This window comes from Lissotriton helveticus, chromosome 9 (assembly GCF_964261635.1).
Source record: "Lissotriton helveticus chromosome 9, aLisHel1.1, whole genome shotgun sequence".
Lineage (NCBI taxonomy): Eukaryota > Metazoa > Chordata > Amphibia > Caudata > Salamandridae > Lissotriton > Lissotriton helveticus.
In genome coordinates, this window is record NC_136070.1 from 1,263,226,328 (window position 1) to 1,263,243,685 (window position 17,358).

Below are 17,358 nucleotides of genomic sequence, written 5' to 3' on the forward strand. Positions count from 1 at the left end.
TGTCTCTCGACTAGACCGGCTGCTTCAGGATGGCGTACACAATGGAACTTCCACTGGTACCCTAACAACAGGGAAACGTGCTTCATGAGTTCAGATGAGAATGGCTGACCGTTATCAGAATATACGACTCTAGGGAGTCCATATCGAGGGAAGAATTCACGAACCAACTGTTTGGCAGTGGTCGCGGCTGTATAATCTGGGACTGGATATGCTTCTGTCCATCTGGACAGAGCGCATACAACTACAAGGACATACTTGAAACCTCGACATCGCTCCATCTGAATATAATCCATCTGGAGGACCTCAAAAGGGTGGTCAGGAGGCTGGAAACCACCTTGTTCCACCGGGACACTTTTACCTGGATTAAACTGACAACATATCATACAGGTACGGACTTTCTGCTTGGCTGCAGCTCGTAAATGCTTGTTGAACCAAATGTTCTGGATACTGTCTAACATAGCTTTTTCTCCTAAATGTGCTGGACTATGTGCGGTATTAATGATGACTTGAACCATAGAGTCGGGGAGAAACCATGTGGCTCTACCCTTTGTTAACCATCCTTGATCTGTCTGGACCCCTCCTTGTTCAGACCATTTCTTGATTTCATCGGGAGTAGCATGTAACTGGATATCTATGACATCTTGGGTGGGGTCCTTAACTGTCATACATGTAGTCAGATCTGAAGTATGTGTCAGGTTAACTGGAATGTCTGGAGTCTGTGCTGTAAGCTTGGCTGTGCGATCTGCTAGATCATTACCTTGGGAAATAATGTCAGTGACTTTCGTATGTGCTTTGCATTTCATGATAGCAATGGATGTCGGCAAATGTATGGCATCTAACAGAGCTTGAATAAGGAGACCATGCTGAATCTTGGTTCCATGAGAAGTCATGAAACCTCTCTCCTGCCAGAGCACTCCGAAGTCGTGTACAACTCCAAATGCGTAACGTGAATCTGTGTAAACATTAACTTTCAGGTTCTTGGCGTGTATACAGGCTTGTGTCAGAGCAACTAGCTCTGCTGCTTGAGCGGACAGGGTATCAATACGGTGTGTCTTAATAACTTCGGTGTCAGTAGTCACTGCATACGCGGCGACTAGTTCTCCTGTACTAGTTCTCATACATGAACCATCCACATAAAGTGTCAGGTCAGGATCTGGTAACGGAATGTCTGTCAGGTCTTGTCTTGGCTTTGTCGTAATGTTGATTACTTCCACACAGTCATGTGGGTCAGGATTTGAATTAACTGGTGGTAACAATGTAGCAGGATTCAGGACGTTGCAGCGTCTAATATCTATGTGTGGCTGGAACAGTGTCAATTCATAACCTGTTAAACGTGCAATTGTCAAGTGCTGAGTTTGTGTTCGGTTTAAAAGAACTTCTACTGAATGTGGGACTTGTACTGTCAAGGAGTGTCCTAAAACTATGGAATCACTTTGTCTGATAGCTAGGGCTGTGGCTGCAACTGACTTGAGGCACGCAGGCAACGCCTGGGCGACTGGATCTAGTGTGCTCGAAAAATAAGCACAGGGCTTGTATTGTCCTGCTTGATCTTGTGTGAGAACAGATAATGCTGTACCTTCACGTTCAGTAACGAAAAGTGTAAAAGGCTTACTGTAGTTCGGTGTAGCTAGGACTGGAGCTTGACATAGGGCTTTCTTTAACTCGTTGAAACTAAGTGTATGTTCAGATGTCCAAGGGAGGACAGTCGATACGGCTGCCTCCTGTGTCGTTAACTGTATCAGTGGCTTGGCTAGAAATGCATACTGGGGAATCCATTGTCTACAATAAGAAGTAAGGCCGATAAAGGCACGTACCTCCTTCTGGGTTCTGGGCTGGGGAAGACTCGCTATCAACTGGATACGGTCTGGTGTCAACTGCCTACCCCTCGTGGACAGCAAGTGTCCTAAGTATACCACTTGCTGGACACAGAATTGAAGCTTCGAAGGGGACACCTTGTGCCCCATCTCGGCTAGGAAATACAAAACCGTGAGTGACGCACGCTCGCAGTCACGTTCAGAACGGGCTGTGATCAGTAGATCATCGACATACTGGAGCAGGGCAGTGTCAGTTGGCATGTGAATGTTGTCTAGTTGTCTCTTAAGTGCTTGACTGTAAATACTAGGGCTTTCTGTGAAACCTTGAGGAGCTCGTGTAAACATATAGCTCCTTCCATTTAAACAAAATCCGAAAAGAAACTGGCTGTCTGGATGGATGGGAACACTAAAAAATGCATTCTTGAGGTCTATGACAGTGAAGAACGTGGCTTCGGAATCAATGGCTGTTAACAGGGAAGAGATGTCTGGGACAACTGGGTACTGAGGAATAATACATTTATTAAGTTCTCGTAAATCAATCACTAATCGATATACTGGGGGTGCATTTGGATCAGTACGTTTCATAACTGGAATGATCGGAGAATTGCATACATTGGAGTCAGTTTCTACAACTACTCCTTGAGCCATGAGCTCGTCTATAATTTTGGATAAGGCTGCTACAGCCTCGGGTGGCAATCTATACTGCCTGATTCGTGGTAACACTACACCTGGTTTGAGAGTCACACGATAGGGTGTGATTTGCATGTAACCTACATCAGTTGGACCTTGCGCCCATAAATGCTGCGGAACATTAGACAGTCTGGAATCAAAATCTCGTAATACATAGTGACCCTTAAAGTCACGTAGGAACAGACGTATTCCCTCTGGGGAACAACAAATAACTGCACCTAATTCTTTCAGTGTTTTAATGCCTAATAGATTTTCTGGACATGACTTAGTAAGTAACAGGTCAGTAGTACGGGACAATGGACCTACTTCTAGAGTGACTGGCTTTGAAATCTCATTTACGATAGGCTTTCCGGAAAATCCAAGGGAAACATTTCTAGAGCCTGAGAGCGGAGCCCCTGGAACTTCGGCATGACTAATTGTGGTCCTACTTGCCCCTGTATCAATCAAAAACTTTCTGTCTTTCCCTAATACTTGACTGTGAACATAGGGACCTTCTTGATCTACAGGTATCTCGATGAGAGGCAAGCCTACCTCCCTCTCTAGGCTGTTTCATGAATATGGCTGGTACTCTGGGTACTCGGACTGAGCATACTGGTACATCTGCTGTGTAACATGCTGTGTTGCAGCAATAGGCTGCGGTGCTGTAACTGTCTGCGGTGCATTCTGTGGCTGAGGAGTCTGTGAAACTTGTTCTTGTCTAGGCGGACGTGGTCTTTCTTTAGTCTTACCAGTAGCTATGTTGTGTTTCAGAACTGCACACTCATTTATAAAATGACCTGGCTGTTTACAATAATTGCAGTTCCCTTTAACGGGAGCTGCAGGATGACTGGCTTGATTCGGACCCCTCTTCTGACTGTCTTGAGGAACAGATTGTGCAACTAGCACTTTCATTTTCGTGTCTTTCATACGTTTTCTCTCGTGTTCTTGCTCTTCCCTGATTCTATTCTGGTGATACTGGAGCATCTGGAGCATCTGGGACGGAGTATTAGCTTGCCAGGTGCTTTCGACTTTCAAAACTCGGTTTTTAATTGGTGGACTTGAATTCTCGACTAATTTAGTAACGAAAAGGTGAGGATATGACTCACTACTTGTCTTGAGACCACTGTTGATACTGAAACATTTTTCAAATCTAGAATAAAAATCACTAATATCTTCATCTTGTTTCTGTTTACAGGCTGAGATTGCATCCCAGTCTTCTTTTCTAGTTGTCAATAATCTAGGTAAAACTTGAATCAATAATTCTGGTAATTCTTTACATTTCTCTCCAAGACCAGTACCTGGTACTCGTGCCTTGTCTTCTGCTTCTAGAACTGCCCAATCGATCTTTTTCTCTCCCACCTCCCATTCTTTTTCCTTTAGCTTTTCATACACCCCTGCGGGTAGCAGAACTTTTAACATTTTAATGATATCTGGGTAAGTGTATTCCCCCATACGGAGCATGTCTTTTAATTCTCGATGGAACCCTGCTGGATCTTTGTCATGACAGGGAATTAATTTCTTCATTTCAAGGAGTTCCATCTTTGTGATTGGAGTGTATACAAACACTCGCTGCATTTCGCCACCCGTTCCTTTGACTGGGTGGACTTCTCGTAACGGATTCTGTCTGTCTATATAGAATGACTTACTTTCTGGGGGTGAGACATGAACAAAATGCGGGTTCAAGAATGTTTTGTATTTGTGACGCTGTTCTAGAATGACACTAATTAAATCGGTACCTAGACCTCTCCATTTATACTGGAGTAACTCGTTCAGGATATCATGTAACGGACCTGGATCAGAATGTTGACCCTCATACAGAGTAATGAGGTGCTGAATCATATACATACCCACCAGTCGCTGCTCGGCTGGGGGCAATTTCAGAAACATTTGTGCCACTATTTCGTCTGGAAAAGTGGTAGAATCAGTAATCCATCGGACTGCTGATCGGACTAGTTCTTGTTCATGCATAGTACTTAACTCACTGTAACCGATTCGTGATTTCAGAATGTGATCGGTAGCTTGAAATACTTGTTCTAGGGAACCTTGTTCTGGTGCTGGATGATGGAAAGTAGACTTGGGTTCTAGACGTAAATGGCGATCTGGAAATCTAGATTTTCCTACATACGCTATTCTGGCAGTATTCTCGTCGTCTTCCTCTTCAGGATCAGAGGTACTTTCTTTTTCGCTTACTTGTGCTGCTTTACGCTGTTCGTGTATCTTTATTATCTCTCTACGAATTTTCTTGTACATACTTTCCATGGCACTAATGGTATTGTGCTTTCCTTCGGCTATATTATCACTCCACTTTGTCAGGATTTTCATTTCGGCTGGATCTTTAGACGGGTAATCTTGTTCTCTTATTAGACAATTAATTAAGAACTTTAATATCATGCGCTGAATCTCGGCTTTCCTTTGAGACATGGCATCACTAATACTTTCTGGATCATCCCCTGTACGGATGAAACGATATATTCTGTCTAGATCTTCTTTCATATTCGGCAGGGTGACTAGATACTCGGTCACTCTCCTTATGCGTACGGAATATAAAACCATATTAAATTCGCCTGGAACTGGGTCATAGACACATTCGCCAAGGGTTTGCCTGATTTCTGCAACAGACTTATTACTTTTAGGAGTACGCTGTGATGCTTGAGCATGTAATTCGAGTGCTGATAAACGCTTGTATGGCGGCGGGGTTTGAGGAAGACCTCCCCCTGCGGCCCCTAAACTAGAATCATCAACTGATGCTTTTCGTCCTGGCAAGGTGGGTAATTGTAACGTGGGCTGGACTTGTATAGCGGGCTGACCCGGGGGGGCTGTTAAGGGCACCCCGGTGTCTGGAGAAGCAGGAATTACCTGATTTACAGGGACTGGCGGAGCGTGAACAGGATTTGCATATTCGGGGACTATGTCGTCCAAATAGGACGAAATAAAAATATCAGCTGCGGTCGGTTTGTGACGTAGCTTGGTCGGAACTAATGATGGCGGGAAATTACTGGATGCCTCTGGGGTCGCTTTTGGCAAGCCCTCAGCAAGAAGAGGATACATACCCTTAATGAGGGCATGCCTCTGTCTGTCTGACTGTTCGGCTTTGACTCGTTCACCTATCTCGATTAATTCTCTTTCTTGGGCTCGTTCTTGGGATTCTCTACTTAGTTCTGTCTTTCTGATTTCTTTTTCGGTTCTTTTATGAGCTTCTTTGCGCCATAACTCGATGGCATCTTTCTGTGACTGTCTGGCTTTCTTTTTCCATAATGCTTCTTCTACTCGCATGATGCACTCGGCATCCCATGTACCCGATACGGGCCATCTATACTTTTCTTCTAACTGTTTGGTATAATCTACCCATAAATCTAGATACAATATGGCGCTTATGCCATGTTTCTGATACATAAAATGACCTGGACTGTCCCTGGGCGGGACAGGAACTGCTTCTTCTAACAAACCCTTTCTAGTTTTTAACTGACGTAGTCTCGAAAAGAGAGACATTGTAAACTTGAATCGGAACACAATACAATAGACGAGGAACAATAACAATTGGGGAAACAATTCAGGCATACCACGACATTGGAAATACATTGAACAACATCATAACATTACAGTTCGGACAGAATAATACCTGGAATACTAAGAACAGAAACACAAGAATTTCTCGAGAACGGAACAGACTAGAGTTACTGGATGCACTGCTGAAACAGTACGGAACATACCGGTCCCATAAAAGGGACGCATCAAGACCCGTATCCACCTAGGTGAACACTTCGTTAGTGGGCCTGGGTACCACCAACCCACGGACCAGAGTCAATTTAGATTGACCCTGTCTAGATACTACCCCAGCAATGGTACTCACCGGGCAGCAAGAACGGAAAGGCCGTGGACTGGACTGGACTGCTACGACGACGGACGACGAACTTCGGACTTCAGTTACGGGTGGGCCTCCGGATACCTCGGACCTTGGACTCTTGGCTTGGGCTCTGGTCGGGACTCGCCGCGTTCCTCCACCGTCTCGTTTGGATGCTGGACCGCCTCCTCCGTCTCCTCCGTGGGCCTGAGGGATACTTGAGCAGAAATATCTGCCACTGCGCAGAAGAGTTCCGTCACGACTGCAGAGGGTCAGGGGGTCGGAGTGGCTTCACCGACGCGTGGGGAAAGGGCAAGTCCCTGTTCGGGCGCCATTATGTGGTAAATAAATAAATAATACCCTATTTTTGACTAGACATATATCATAACAGATAGCTCAATAAATAAGAGTCAAGATTCGAGGTAGTAGGAGTTTTGCAGGTTTAATACAGCATAAGGACAGGAACAGGACAACCTGCATAGGAACAGGGGCCCAGCAGCTGCTGGGGCTGGGTCTGGGATGAGCGCGCTAACTTTTAATAACAATACATGGGCTTATATACATAACGCGAACACATAGCATTACATTGCAGTAGGCGTAGCAGTGGGTGGAGCAGAAGGCGTGACGCGTAGCAGTCGCGAAAGATAAGAGTAAAAGTAGGTGTAACTGGGCGTATACATAGACATGTGGTGCAGACGTAACAGAATATGTCATGAATGGGGCGGAAACATTGGAGGGGGCTACCTAAGGAGCCGGGACCTCTAACCTGGTGGTGCGCGCAAACTGGCAATGACGTGTTACGAGGAGAAGCTGGGGGCTACGAACTCTGTGCTAAGAGCAGAGACTAAAGTCTGGAGGGTCGGAGCGGCATGTACCTAAACCCTATCTAGTATCTGATGTTTAGGGAACATGTTGATATAAACTAGAAGTCAAGAGGGGAAAGGCTAATTTGACTCTAAGACTAGAGCATGCATTTATTCTACATGTAGTGCGTGATGAAGAATATTAAATGACCATTAAATACAGTATTTCTCTTATGTGGAGCCGAATAGGCTAGACAATGACGGAAACTATTGATGCAGTTCAGTAGCTTAGGAATGCAGAGAAGGAGGACTAAACTGATAACTGGAATCATAACATAGTCTTGGCAGACTCAGAGGCAGAGCCAAGCTGCACCGGGCACTGCGAGGCAGGAAGTAAGTGAAAGGTCGAGGATACAGGTGGGGGCTGTATCGCTCCTCAGCGAGGCTTCAGGAGACAGGAGCTGAATCTGATGTCCAGGCCCTGTTGAGGCCTGGAAACGGGGACTTATAATGAAATAACGTGCACACTGAGAAACGTGGCAACATTATTTTACATAGGCCTGATATCCGTAGTATTCACGAGGACTGGAAACTGGCATACTAGAGGTGGACACAACTGTAATTGCGTCATTAATCGGACATGGGGAATAACATATGCATATTGGTCATGCACACATAACATATGATGGATGACACGTAGGGACACAGAACATGACAAAATTTACTTTTCCACACCTGGGTCTCCGCCAGTTTTTTCACGGCGGCCTCCATGCTTCCGGGTGATCCCACTTCTGACACCACCTGTGATCGTGGGGTGTAGGCGGACCGGAATAACAGGCGTGGAGGCCGTATGTAGTGGGCTATCTCTTAGCCGATCTTTATTTTCAATACACAGTTCGAGGGTGAGGGAAAGGGAGAACAGAGTCTTGAAGCGATGCTTGGCGCGGCGTCGAGGTGATGGCTCTTCGCTGAGGGAAGGTACTTGGCGGGAAGACATGTTGAGGGTTCCCAGAGGGGTTGGTCGGTTGAGCAGCGGGACGGTGGCTCCTCGGAGGTATGGGAAGGAGAGAAAAAGAGGGCCGTTAGTTCTTTCACTCAGAACTGAATAATGCAGTCTACCTTCACCGGGGTTGTGTGGGAATTCAAGCGAACGTGAGGTAGGTAGGGGAGGAGTAAGAGCGGGAAAGAGGAAGTAGGGGCGGGCAGAAGGGTGACTGAGTGACGGGCAATTGAGGGGATAGTATATACAATTGTGCCAGTGACAACAAACGGGTTATATATACAATATCATACCGTGCTGGGTGCAAGGTGGGGGAGGGCCTACTGTACACTACAATATTTACACTCAAGGGGAGTCGGTACTCACTTGGCCCGCCGCAACTCTTCCCGCGAGTTGCGGCCGCTCTCCAGCTTCCTCCACCGGACTCCACCAGTCCTCCGTCCAGACTTCGTCTTCTTCTTCCGCTTCAACCCTCGGCTCCCGGGGTTCTCCGCACGCTGTCTCCTGCCACGAGTCTTCCTGCTTGAACGCCCTGTTGTCTTCGGTTCCGGCTTTTCTGTGCTCCGCCTCTGGACTGTGTAAGGGACTTCTGGGGTCACGGGAGAGTTCTTCCAGGATCCCGCTCGTCGTGATTGGTTCCTGTAACGAAGGAGAGAGGGGTGGAGTCCGGGTTGCTATGGATGCCCGAGGATCGGATGGCGGGCGCCGGGATCGTGAGGGAAGGCGCGGCTTCGCCGAGGTAGGGGTCGTGGCCCCTTCACACTGAGCCATACATAGACCTATATTCTCACTGCATTGTTATTATCATGCCTAATACACTGAAACAAGGCCGAGGATCCTTAAGGTTCTATCCAAGGGACTATGGATGCATTTATTACTAGGGCCACTTCAGTGTTAGAAAAGGAAATTATGTTGACTCAACGGCGCATTTCTTTAGAATGCCAAAGGAAACGATCCTCTTTAGGAATTATCCAATCTGCAAAGTCCCCAATGTATGTTACTATTCATTCTGAACCAACTGGTAGTTTAGAAATACCCCCACAAGTACATAACCTATCAGTAACCCCGCCAGCTCATAGTGACTCCTGTAGCTCTGATTCCAGTATGGCCTTGAAATCCCCTTCTTTGCTGGATGACTCATTACTATTAATTTCTGGTAATCAAGTCCCAGATAAGTCAAGCCCTGTGAGGGAATCAGGACAGGCTAATCCTAATGCTACGGAAAGAAAGAGGAGGGGGGGGAACATAAAGGAGGACGAGCAAAAGTGTCCCGGGCAGAAGGGACCCCAATTACATCCCAAAGTCCAGTTATAACTGAAGCTACTCAAAGCCAGTTAGATAGAGGCTTTGTGCAAGGGCTAATGAATAACATCGAGCAATTAATTAAATCTTTGCTCTTGCCCTTAATTGAGAGGGTCAAACGTATGATGGAGCAATTAGGAGCCATTTCAGACATAGGGATTGCCAGCTCTAAATTACTGGAAGAAATGGCAAAAACAAGTCATATCCCAAATATATTAGATCCGAGGTTAGCGCCTCCAGCGCCCATAGCCCCGGAAAAGGTAATTAATAGTAAGCCGCACCCCAAGACCAGTGAAAACATTACAACGTATAAGCCCACTACACAAATTTGCCCCGATCTCACTAAGCACACGAAAACATCAGATAATCGACAAGTAAATATGAAACATCATGAAATATTGGGTAACATGCAGAAGACTATTCATAGGGATATGATATGTAAAGGGGTCCCTGACCAAACATACAACATTAAAAAGTTATTATTTAATTATTTAAACAGAACACAAATGATGGTGACCAGTGTTTTTATTATCACTGTACCAGAAAAAACATATATTATTTTTGCGATTGCTAGTAAGGTTTGCAAAATTTCAGTGCGCCCACAAAAGGGGAGGGGAGGGGGGGTGCAAGGGAAGGGGTGTGTTTCAATTAGTTAACATCACTAATCAGAGAAATCATTAAGCACCAATACACAAGCTGAAAAACAATATCATTGATCCATACGTTGGAGATCAAGAAAACACACATGTTAAGCAGCAGAACATGTCACATAGAAAAGAAACTCCTGTGATGATTATTATTATCAATCTTGGGTTAAGGAGTTCTTGTAGGTAGATGGTGGTCTACGTTTCGACCCAAAGGTGTAGGATACTTGATCCTTACTCGCGGGTCTTCATCAGGACGTGGGGGGAGGTGAAGGAAGGGTGGGGCTGTGCCCTAAGTAAGAAAAACGAAATGCGCTGAATTATTTCAAACGGTCTCAGAAGAGTCCCGACATAGTTGGATAACAAAGGGCCAAGGGGCCAGCTAGGACAAGACATTAAAAATATTATTAAAAAACTTTAGAAGGAGGTTAAATTATACTGAGGACATGAAAAAACTGGGTAGCCCAGGGCAGCCGCCCTGTGGGGTTTTTTGTTACGGAGGATAATGCCAGGTGATACACATTGCGTCTACAAAACATTTCATTTAGAAAACGGTACCGTTACACAATGGCCCATTATTTGGGCTGAAATAGAGTGACATTAAAAACGTAACCATAGTAAAAGAGGGGGGGGGATTTCATCACCTGGTCTTGATGCCAGGACAGGATATATGGATATGTAACCGCTTTTTGCTGGGACAACGGGCGTTTATCTACAAAAAATCGAGTAAAGACCGAACATCAAAAAATTGCAGATTGAGATCAGACAAGACGTATCACCCGCATTGTTCTTGTGCAAAGACTCACCCGAGGGGATTTATTCATCAAACCCTACGAAGGAGCAGTCACAGCACATCACCTTCGCATCATAGTGTGCTTTTTCGCGCGTCCAACACGTGGATCGCGCACCGTGGACCGCCGTCTGAAAAAGCGGATTACCGAGAGTTAGGAGTACTAAGGACAAATGGTCTCAGAAGTATAACGGCGGTTCCAACAAACGGACTTACCCGTGGTCGGTCAGAGAATGAATGCCTTTTCAGACAAGTGAATCATGCATTTTTTGAGGATACAGTTTTAATAATGACCCCTAGGCGTTTGACTACCCTGTGTGGTTGGTCCACGCCTTTGTAGGGCGTTTATGCGTCTCGAGGGCGTTTAACGGGGCACTACACTGCACTATACTATATTATGTTTTGCCTTCTGGACTTATATGCCAAATAATTGATTTTTCTATTGCTTTCCATGTATAAATTGATGTGAGTCAGGGACTCATTATTACAGACCTATAGTACATTTTTGAAATGTTTTGAAATGCTTTGATGACTCTGCATTTGGGAGTGATGTGCGTTTGACCGCCATGTGCGGCAGGTCCATGCCCTCAACGTTATTCATATTTGGTAATTTGTATAACTAAAATGTCAATTGAATCATGCAGTTTTTTGATGAAACATCTGTTAAATGCCCTTTATGGTTCGTCACATTTAGAAGCTATCTGCATCAACAACAATGCCCCCCTGTCGGCAAGAAAAACCTCCTGGGTCGGTATATCTTCCCTCAGGTTGTTTTTCTCGGTAACCTAGCAACGCCTTTGAGTCTTTCTTCTAGGAGTTTACATAAACGGGCTTGGTTACCAAGGTAACACTTCCCGGTTTGACACGCGCTGACGCTGGCTCATTCATTCTCTGACCGACCACGGGTAAGTCCGTTTGTTGGAACCGCCGTTATACTTCTGAGACCATTTGTCCTTAGTACTCCTAACTCTCGGTAATCCGCTTTTTCAGACGGCGGTCCACGGTGCGCGATCCACGTGTTGGACGCGCGAAAAAGCACACTATGATGCGAAGGTGATGTGCTGTGACTGCTCCTTCGTAGGGTTTGATGAATAAATCCCCTCGGGTGAGTCTTTGCACAAGAACAATGCGGGTGATACGTCTTGTCTGATCTCAATCTGCAATTTTTTGATGTTCGGTCTTTACTCGATTTTTTGTAGATAAACGCCCGTTGTCCCAGCAAAAAGCGGTTACATATCCATATATCCTGTCCTGGCATCAAGACCAGGTGATGAAATCCCCCCCCCTCTTTTACTATGGTTACGTTTTTAATGTCACTCTATTTCAGCCCAAATAATGGGCCATTGTGTAACGGTACCGTTTTCTAAATGAAATGTTTTGTAGACGCAATGTGTATCACCTGGCATTATCCTCCGTAACAAAAAACCCCACAGGGCGGCTGCCCTGGGCTACCCAGTTTTTTCATGTCCTCAGTATAATTTAACCTCCTTCTAAAGTTTTTTAATAATATTTTTAATGTCTTGTCCTAGCTGGCCCCTTGGCCCTTTGTTATCCAACTATGTCGGGACTCTTCTGAGACCGTTTGAAATAATTCAGCGCATTTCGTTTTTCTTACTTAGGGCACAGCCCCACCCTTCCTTCACCTCCCCCCACGTCCTGATGAAGACCCGCGAGTAAGGATCAAGTATCCTACACCTTTGGGTCGAAACGTAGACCACCATCTACCTACAAGAACTCCTTAACCCAAGATTGATAATAATAATCATCACAGGAGTTTCTTTTCTATGTGACATGTTCTGCTGCTTAACATGTGTGTTTTCTTGATCTCCAACGTATGGATCAATGATATTGTTTTTCAGCTTGTGTATTGGTGCTTAATGATTTCTCTGATTAGTGATGTTAACTAATTGAAACACACCCCTTCCCTTGCACCCCCCCTCCCCTCCCCTTTTGTGGGCGCACTGAAATTTTGCAAACCTTACTAGCAATCGCAAAAATAATATATGTTTTTTCTGGTACAGTGATAATAAAAACACTGGTCACCATCATTTGTGTTCTGTTTAAATAATTAAATAATAACTTTTTAATGTTGTATGTTTGGTCAGGGACCCCTTTACATATCATAACGTATTACCCAGGTCCCTCTGACCACATGGGTCGAACCCCTCTATTCATAATATATTCATAGGGATAAGCAGACAGCAGGGCCTGCTCGTCATATAGACCTTCCACCCGAGGCCGAACCTCTTATCATTGTCCTAACAGGGGTGCCTGAGTTGGCGGTTGGAGCATTTCAAAGCTACAAGGCCCTTAAGAATAAAGCCATGCATTGGCTTAGAGTCAACAGGCCATTACCGCCAAATATAGATGGCGAAATTCTATTCGTCAGAAGGTTGGGCTGGGTCGGCAAGAGACCAAAGGACATACCCGGGGACGTAATCACCATTAATTTCAGGGATCATAGGGCCACTAACTACATTCGTGACTGGTTTCCCCGGAATTACGAGGGAGGTATACACGCCAAGGATCTAAGTTACTTTTACCCGAAAGTGTTGGTGAGTAACCCCCCGAGAAAGGGAAAACACAACTTTTGTTCGGACATACATTCTATGTTCAACATCGCTACCTCTAACCGTTTCTCCTCACTTATGGGGATGGAGGGAGTTGACTGACTCCCATATAGCAGTATTATGACACCTGGGGATGGAGATACTCCAGAACCGGGACTACCTAGCTTACTGGATATAAATAGTGTATGCCCACCCAGTGAAATTAGCACACAGGGTCTTGCTTGCCCCCTAGTGGTAGCTAGTACTATACCTTCGGGAGGCCTACCATCAGCCTCTTTTCCTAGTCAAGGGGATCATACGAGAGGTAGTCCTATCCCAAGACTAGTAGCCGAGGGGGGTCCCTTAGGTTTGGAATTCCCACCCACGAGTATTAAAATAGTAGGTAGCCCTACAAACGCACCAGTACCTCATTCAGTACATACTGGGATTAAGGAGTGTAAGGAAATAAGACCCACTGCAGGGAGAATAAGATCGTGATCCTATCATGGAACATTGCCGGGCTACGATCTAAAAGAGGGGATAGAAACTGGGAGATTTTTCTCTCAGCCCACCATATTATAGCCCTGCAGGAAACATGGGAAGGTAGAGAAAGTTACCACCTGGATGGGTACCAATCATTTAGCAAGTTTGCCACACCATCCATTATGGGGAGAGCCAGGGGGGGCTTGTATTGTTACTAAGCTTGAAATTACTGTATAAAGCAACATTAATAGTGACAAACTCTGATAATTTTTTAGCTGTAAGATTGGAGGGTGGTAATTTGCCTACCATCTTGGTGATCAATTTTTATAACTCTTTCACCCGGTGTGATGAAGTGGAGCACTTAAGAGCATTATCTGGGTTTTTGAATGATTATGATGAGCAGTATGATAAGTTTTACTATATTTTAGTTCTTGGCGATTTTAACATACATGTCTGTCACATGCATTGTTTAGAGAATTTGGATCTCGACAATGACCCGCTCGGGAATATTCACTTCGAGCATACTAAGAGTGGGTTGTTTTTGGAGAGTTTTTTAGCTGCACACTACCTGTTTGCGCCAATGCAAGGGGAAACCCAGTGCCCGGTTCCAACGTTTACTGGGCACGGCAAAAAATCTATTATTGATTACATTTTAGTGTCATGCCCTATGAGCAATATAACAGGGACTTTGGGCCCGATGTAGGTAACTCTAATTTACCAACTCATAAATACCGAATTTTACCGATTCTGTATTTATGAATCGGTAAATTAGAAGGAGGGAGATGTAGGTACATTTTTATTTTGATTTACCGAATCTGTAAAATTCTGTATTTACCGATTCGGTAAATACCGAATCGGGATTGCCCATTGATTCCTATGGGCCTTAAAGCCCATAGGAATAAATGGGCAATACCGAATCCTGCAAGGGTGCAGGGGGTGTCACTTTGACACCCTCTAGCACCCCAAGTACAGGCTTGTGTCACTTGTGGCACACATACATGCCCTAAGGGCATGTCTGTGTGTCACATTGCACAGGTGTGCATGCACAGATGTGCATGCACACCTGAATTCGGTATTTTACCACCCAATTGGATTGGGTAGTAAAATACCGACTCTTAAGGGCCTGTGGCACTGTAAACTGTGCCACCTACATTTGGTATTACAGAATCGGTATATTTACCGATTCGGTAATTTACCGATTCGGTAATTTTACCGAATCGGTAAATATACCGATTCTGTATTTTTCAGCCCCCCACATCTGAAAACCCAAATACCGGTCGGTAACGGTCGAAATCGGCCGTTACCGACCGGTATTTGGGCTCCTACATCTGGCCCATGGTCTGTTACACAGAAAGGTTACAGTGATCATAACCCACTCATGTTAGACATTAACATCAGAGCCCTTAAAAGTGAGACTGTGCCTGCCCCTGTTTCAAATCAAAATATTAACCCCAAATGCCAAGGCCGAAGACTAAGGTGGGAGATGATTACCCCAACCGATTTCCTGGAAAGTCTGTACAGGAGCAATACTGAGGACTTAACTTTATGTTTAAGTGCAAGTGCAGATCCAAGGCATATCCTCTGTGCCTTTAACTGTATCACAGAACAGGTAGCAATCAATTTGACTAGGAAAAGTACACCAAGGCCTAAGAAATTGAAAAATTGGTTTAACCAAGCCTGTATCGATACCCATGTGGCTCTCTTAGAGGCTTTAAAAGAGCCAGGTAATGATCCCCAGAGGATTGCTGAGGCAAGAAGGGCATATAAGAAGGCTATTAAACGTAGGAAAACCGAGTTAAAAGATATGGCCTGGGAGGAACTCTCCAAGGTGAGTGTCCTGAAAAGTAGCACTCAATTCTGGAGAGTGATCAACAGCCCGTTGTTTAATGCAACAGAAAATAAATATAAGGACTGTATTATCCCACCAGAAAAGTGGGTGGAGCATTTTGGTGGGCTTTATGCAGATACACTTAATCCATCATTCATGTTACAAGACATTTCTGAGAACACAGAAAAAATTAATTTTAATGAGGCAGAAGTTTTTGAAGCCATTGAGTCCACTGCCCATGGGAAAGTCCCAGGCCCGGACGGGGTTCCGGCAGACCTTTATAGGGCAGACCCCCGTTATTGGTAACTTCTGTTTTTAATGCAGCCACTGAAGTAGGTCCTCCTGTGTCCTGGGCCAAGGCGGTCATTGTCCCAATATTTAAGAAGGGTTCAAGAGAGGACCCGGCCTGTTACCGGCCGATATCCCTCTTGGACTCGGCGGTAAAAATATTAGGCAAGGTCATCCTTGAGAGGATGACAAACTGGTTGGAAGAGAATGCCGTCATCTCTGATCTACAGTATGGATTCAGAAAAGGGAGAGGCACTGTTGGCCAGTGCCGCAATTTACATCTCGTGATAGGGAAATACACGGTCGCAAGGCAGGGGGACATACATCTAGCTTTTATGGACCTGTCCACTGCCTTCGACCTTGTAAATCGCCAAAAACTTTGGGCCTCCCTGTCTGATATAGGGCTGGATCCCGTACTGATTTCCTTCCTAGCTGACATCCATCAGAGCACCAGCGCAGCTGTCCCCTACAATGAAAATGGGAGCCTGACGGATGCCTGGCCAGTGAAGCGAGGGGTAAGACAAGGGTGTATCTTGGCGCCCCTATTATTCACGCTTTACATTAACAAGCTGGGCGACACCTTAATTTTAGCATGCAAGGACATCCCGAGAGTTGGTCAAAAAAAGATCCCCGCTCTACTTTATGCTGATGATACTGTCTTGGTGGCCAGGACAGCAAGAGGGCTACAATTACTTTTAGATTGTTTTATTAATTTTATGGACTCGCTGGACTTGAAAACTAATTTTAAAAAGTCACATGCTATGTCATTAGGCAGCGGACAGGCAAAAAAGGCAGTTTTTTTCTGCTAAGGGTAGGCACTCACTAAAGTTCCCACCTTCCCATACCTGGGCATTGTATTTGATGACAGAAGGTCATGGGTGATGCAACGAGCTCTGAAGAAAAACACACTAGCGAGGGCCACAGGGGCCCTGTTGGGCTTCGCGAAAAGGCTAGGTTGCAAACCACTACCGGCACTCATGAAAATCTACAATGCCAAATGTGTGCCCATGGTGTCGTATCGGAGCGAGGTATGGGGCTATACCGAAGTGAATGAGATCCAAACTGCAGAAAATGTCTTCTTTAGAAAAGTCTTGTCGCTCCCGCAATCCACAGCCACTTTTAATATACATGAAGATTTGGGGGCTGGTTACATTTCCGATCAAATTGCGGTGGCACCGATTCTAGGGTGGTTAAGAATTTGGGCACAATAAGCTCCGAATTTAAACCAACTAATCATCCAAGATTGTTTGTCCCTAGATAAGGCCTTGGCGATACCTTGGATCCGTTATATTAAAACACAACTGGATTCAATGGGTTGTTCTGATTTGTTTACAAACCCTAGTGCCT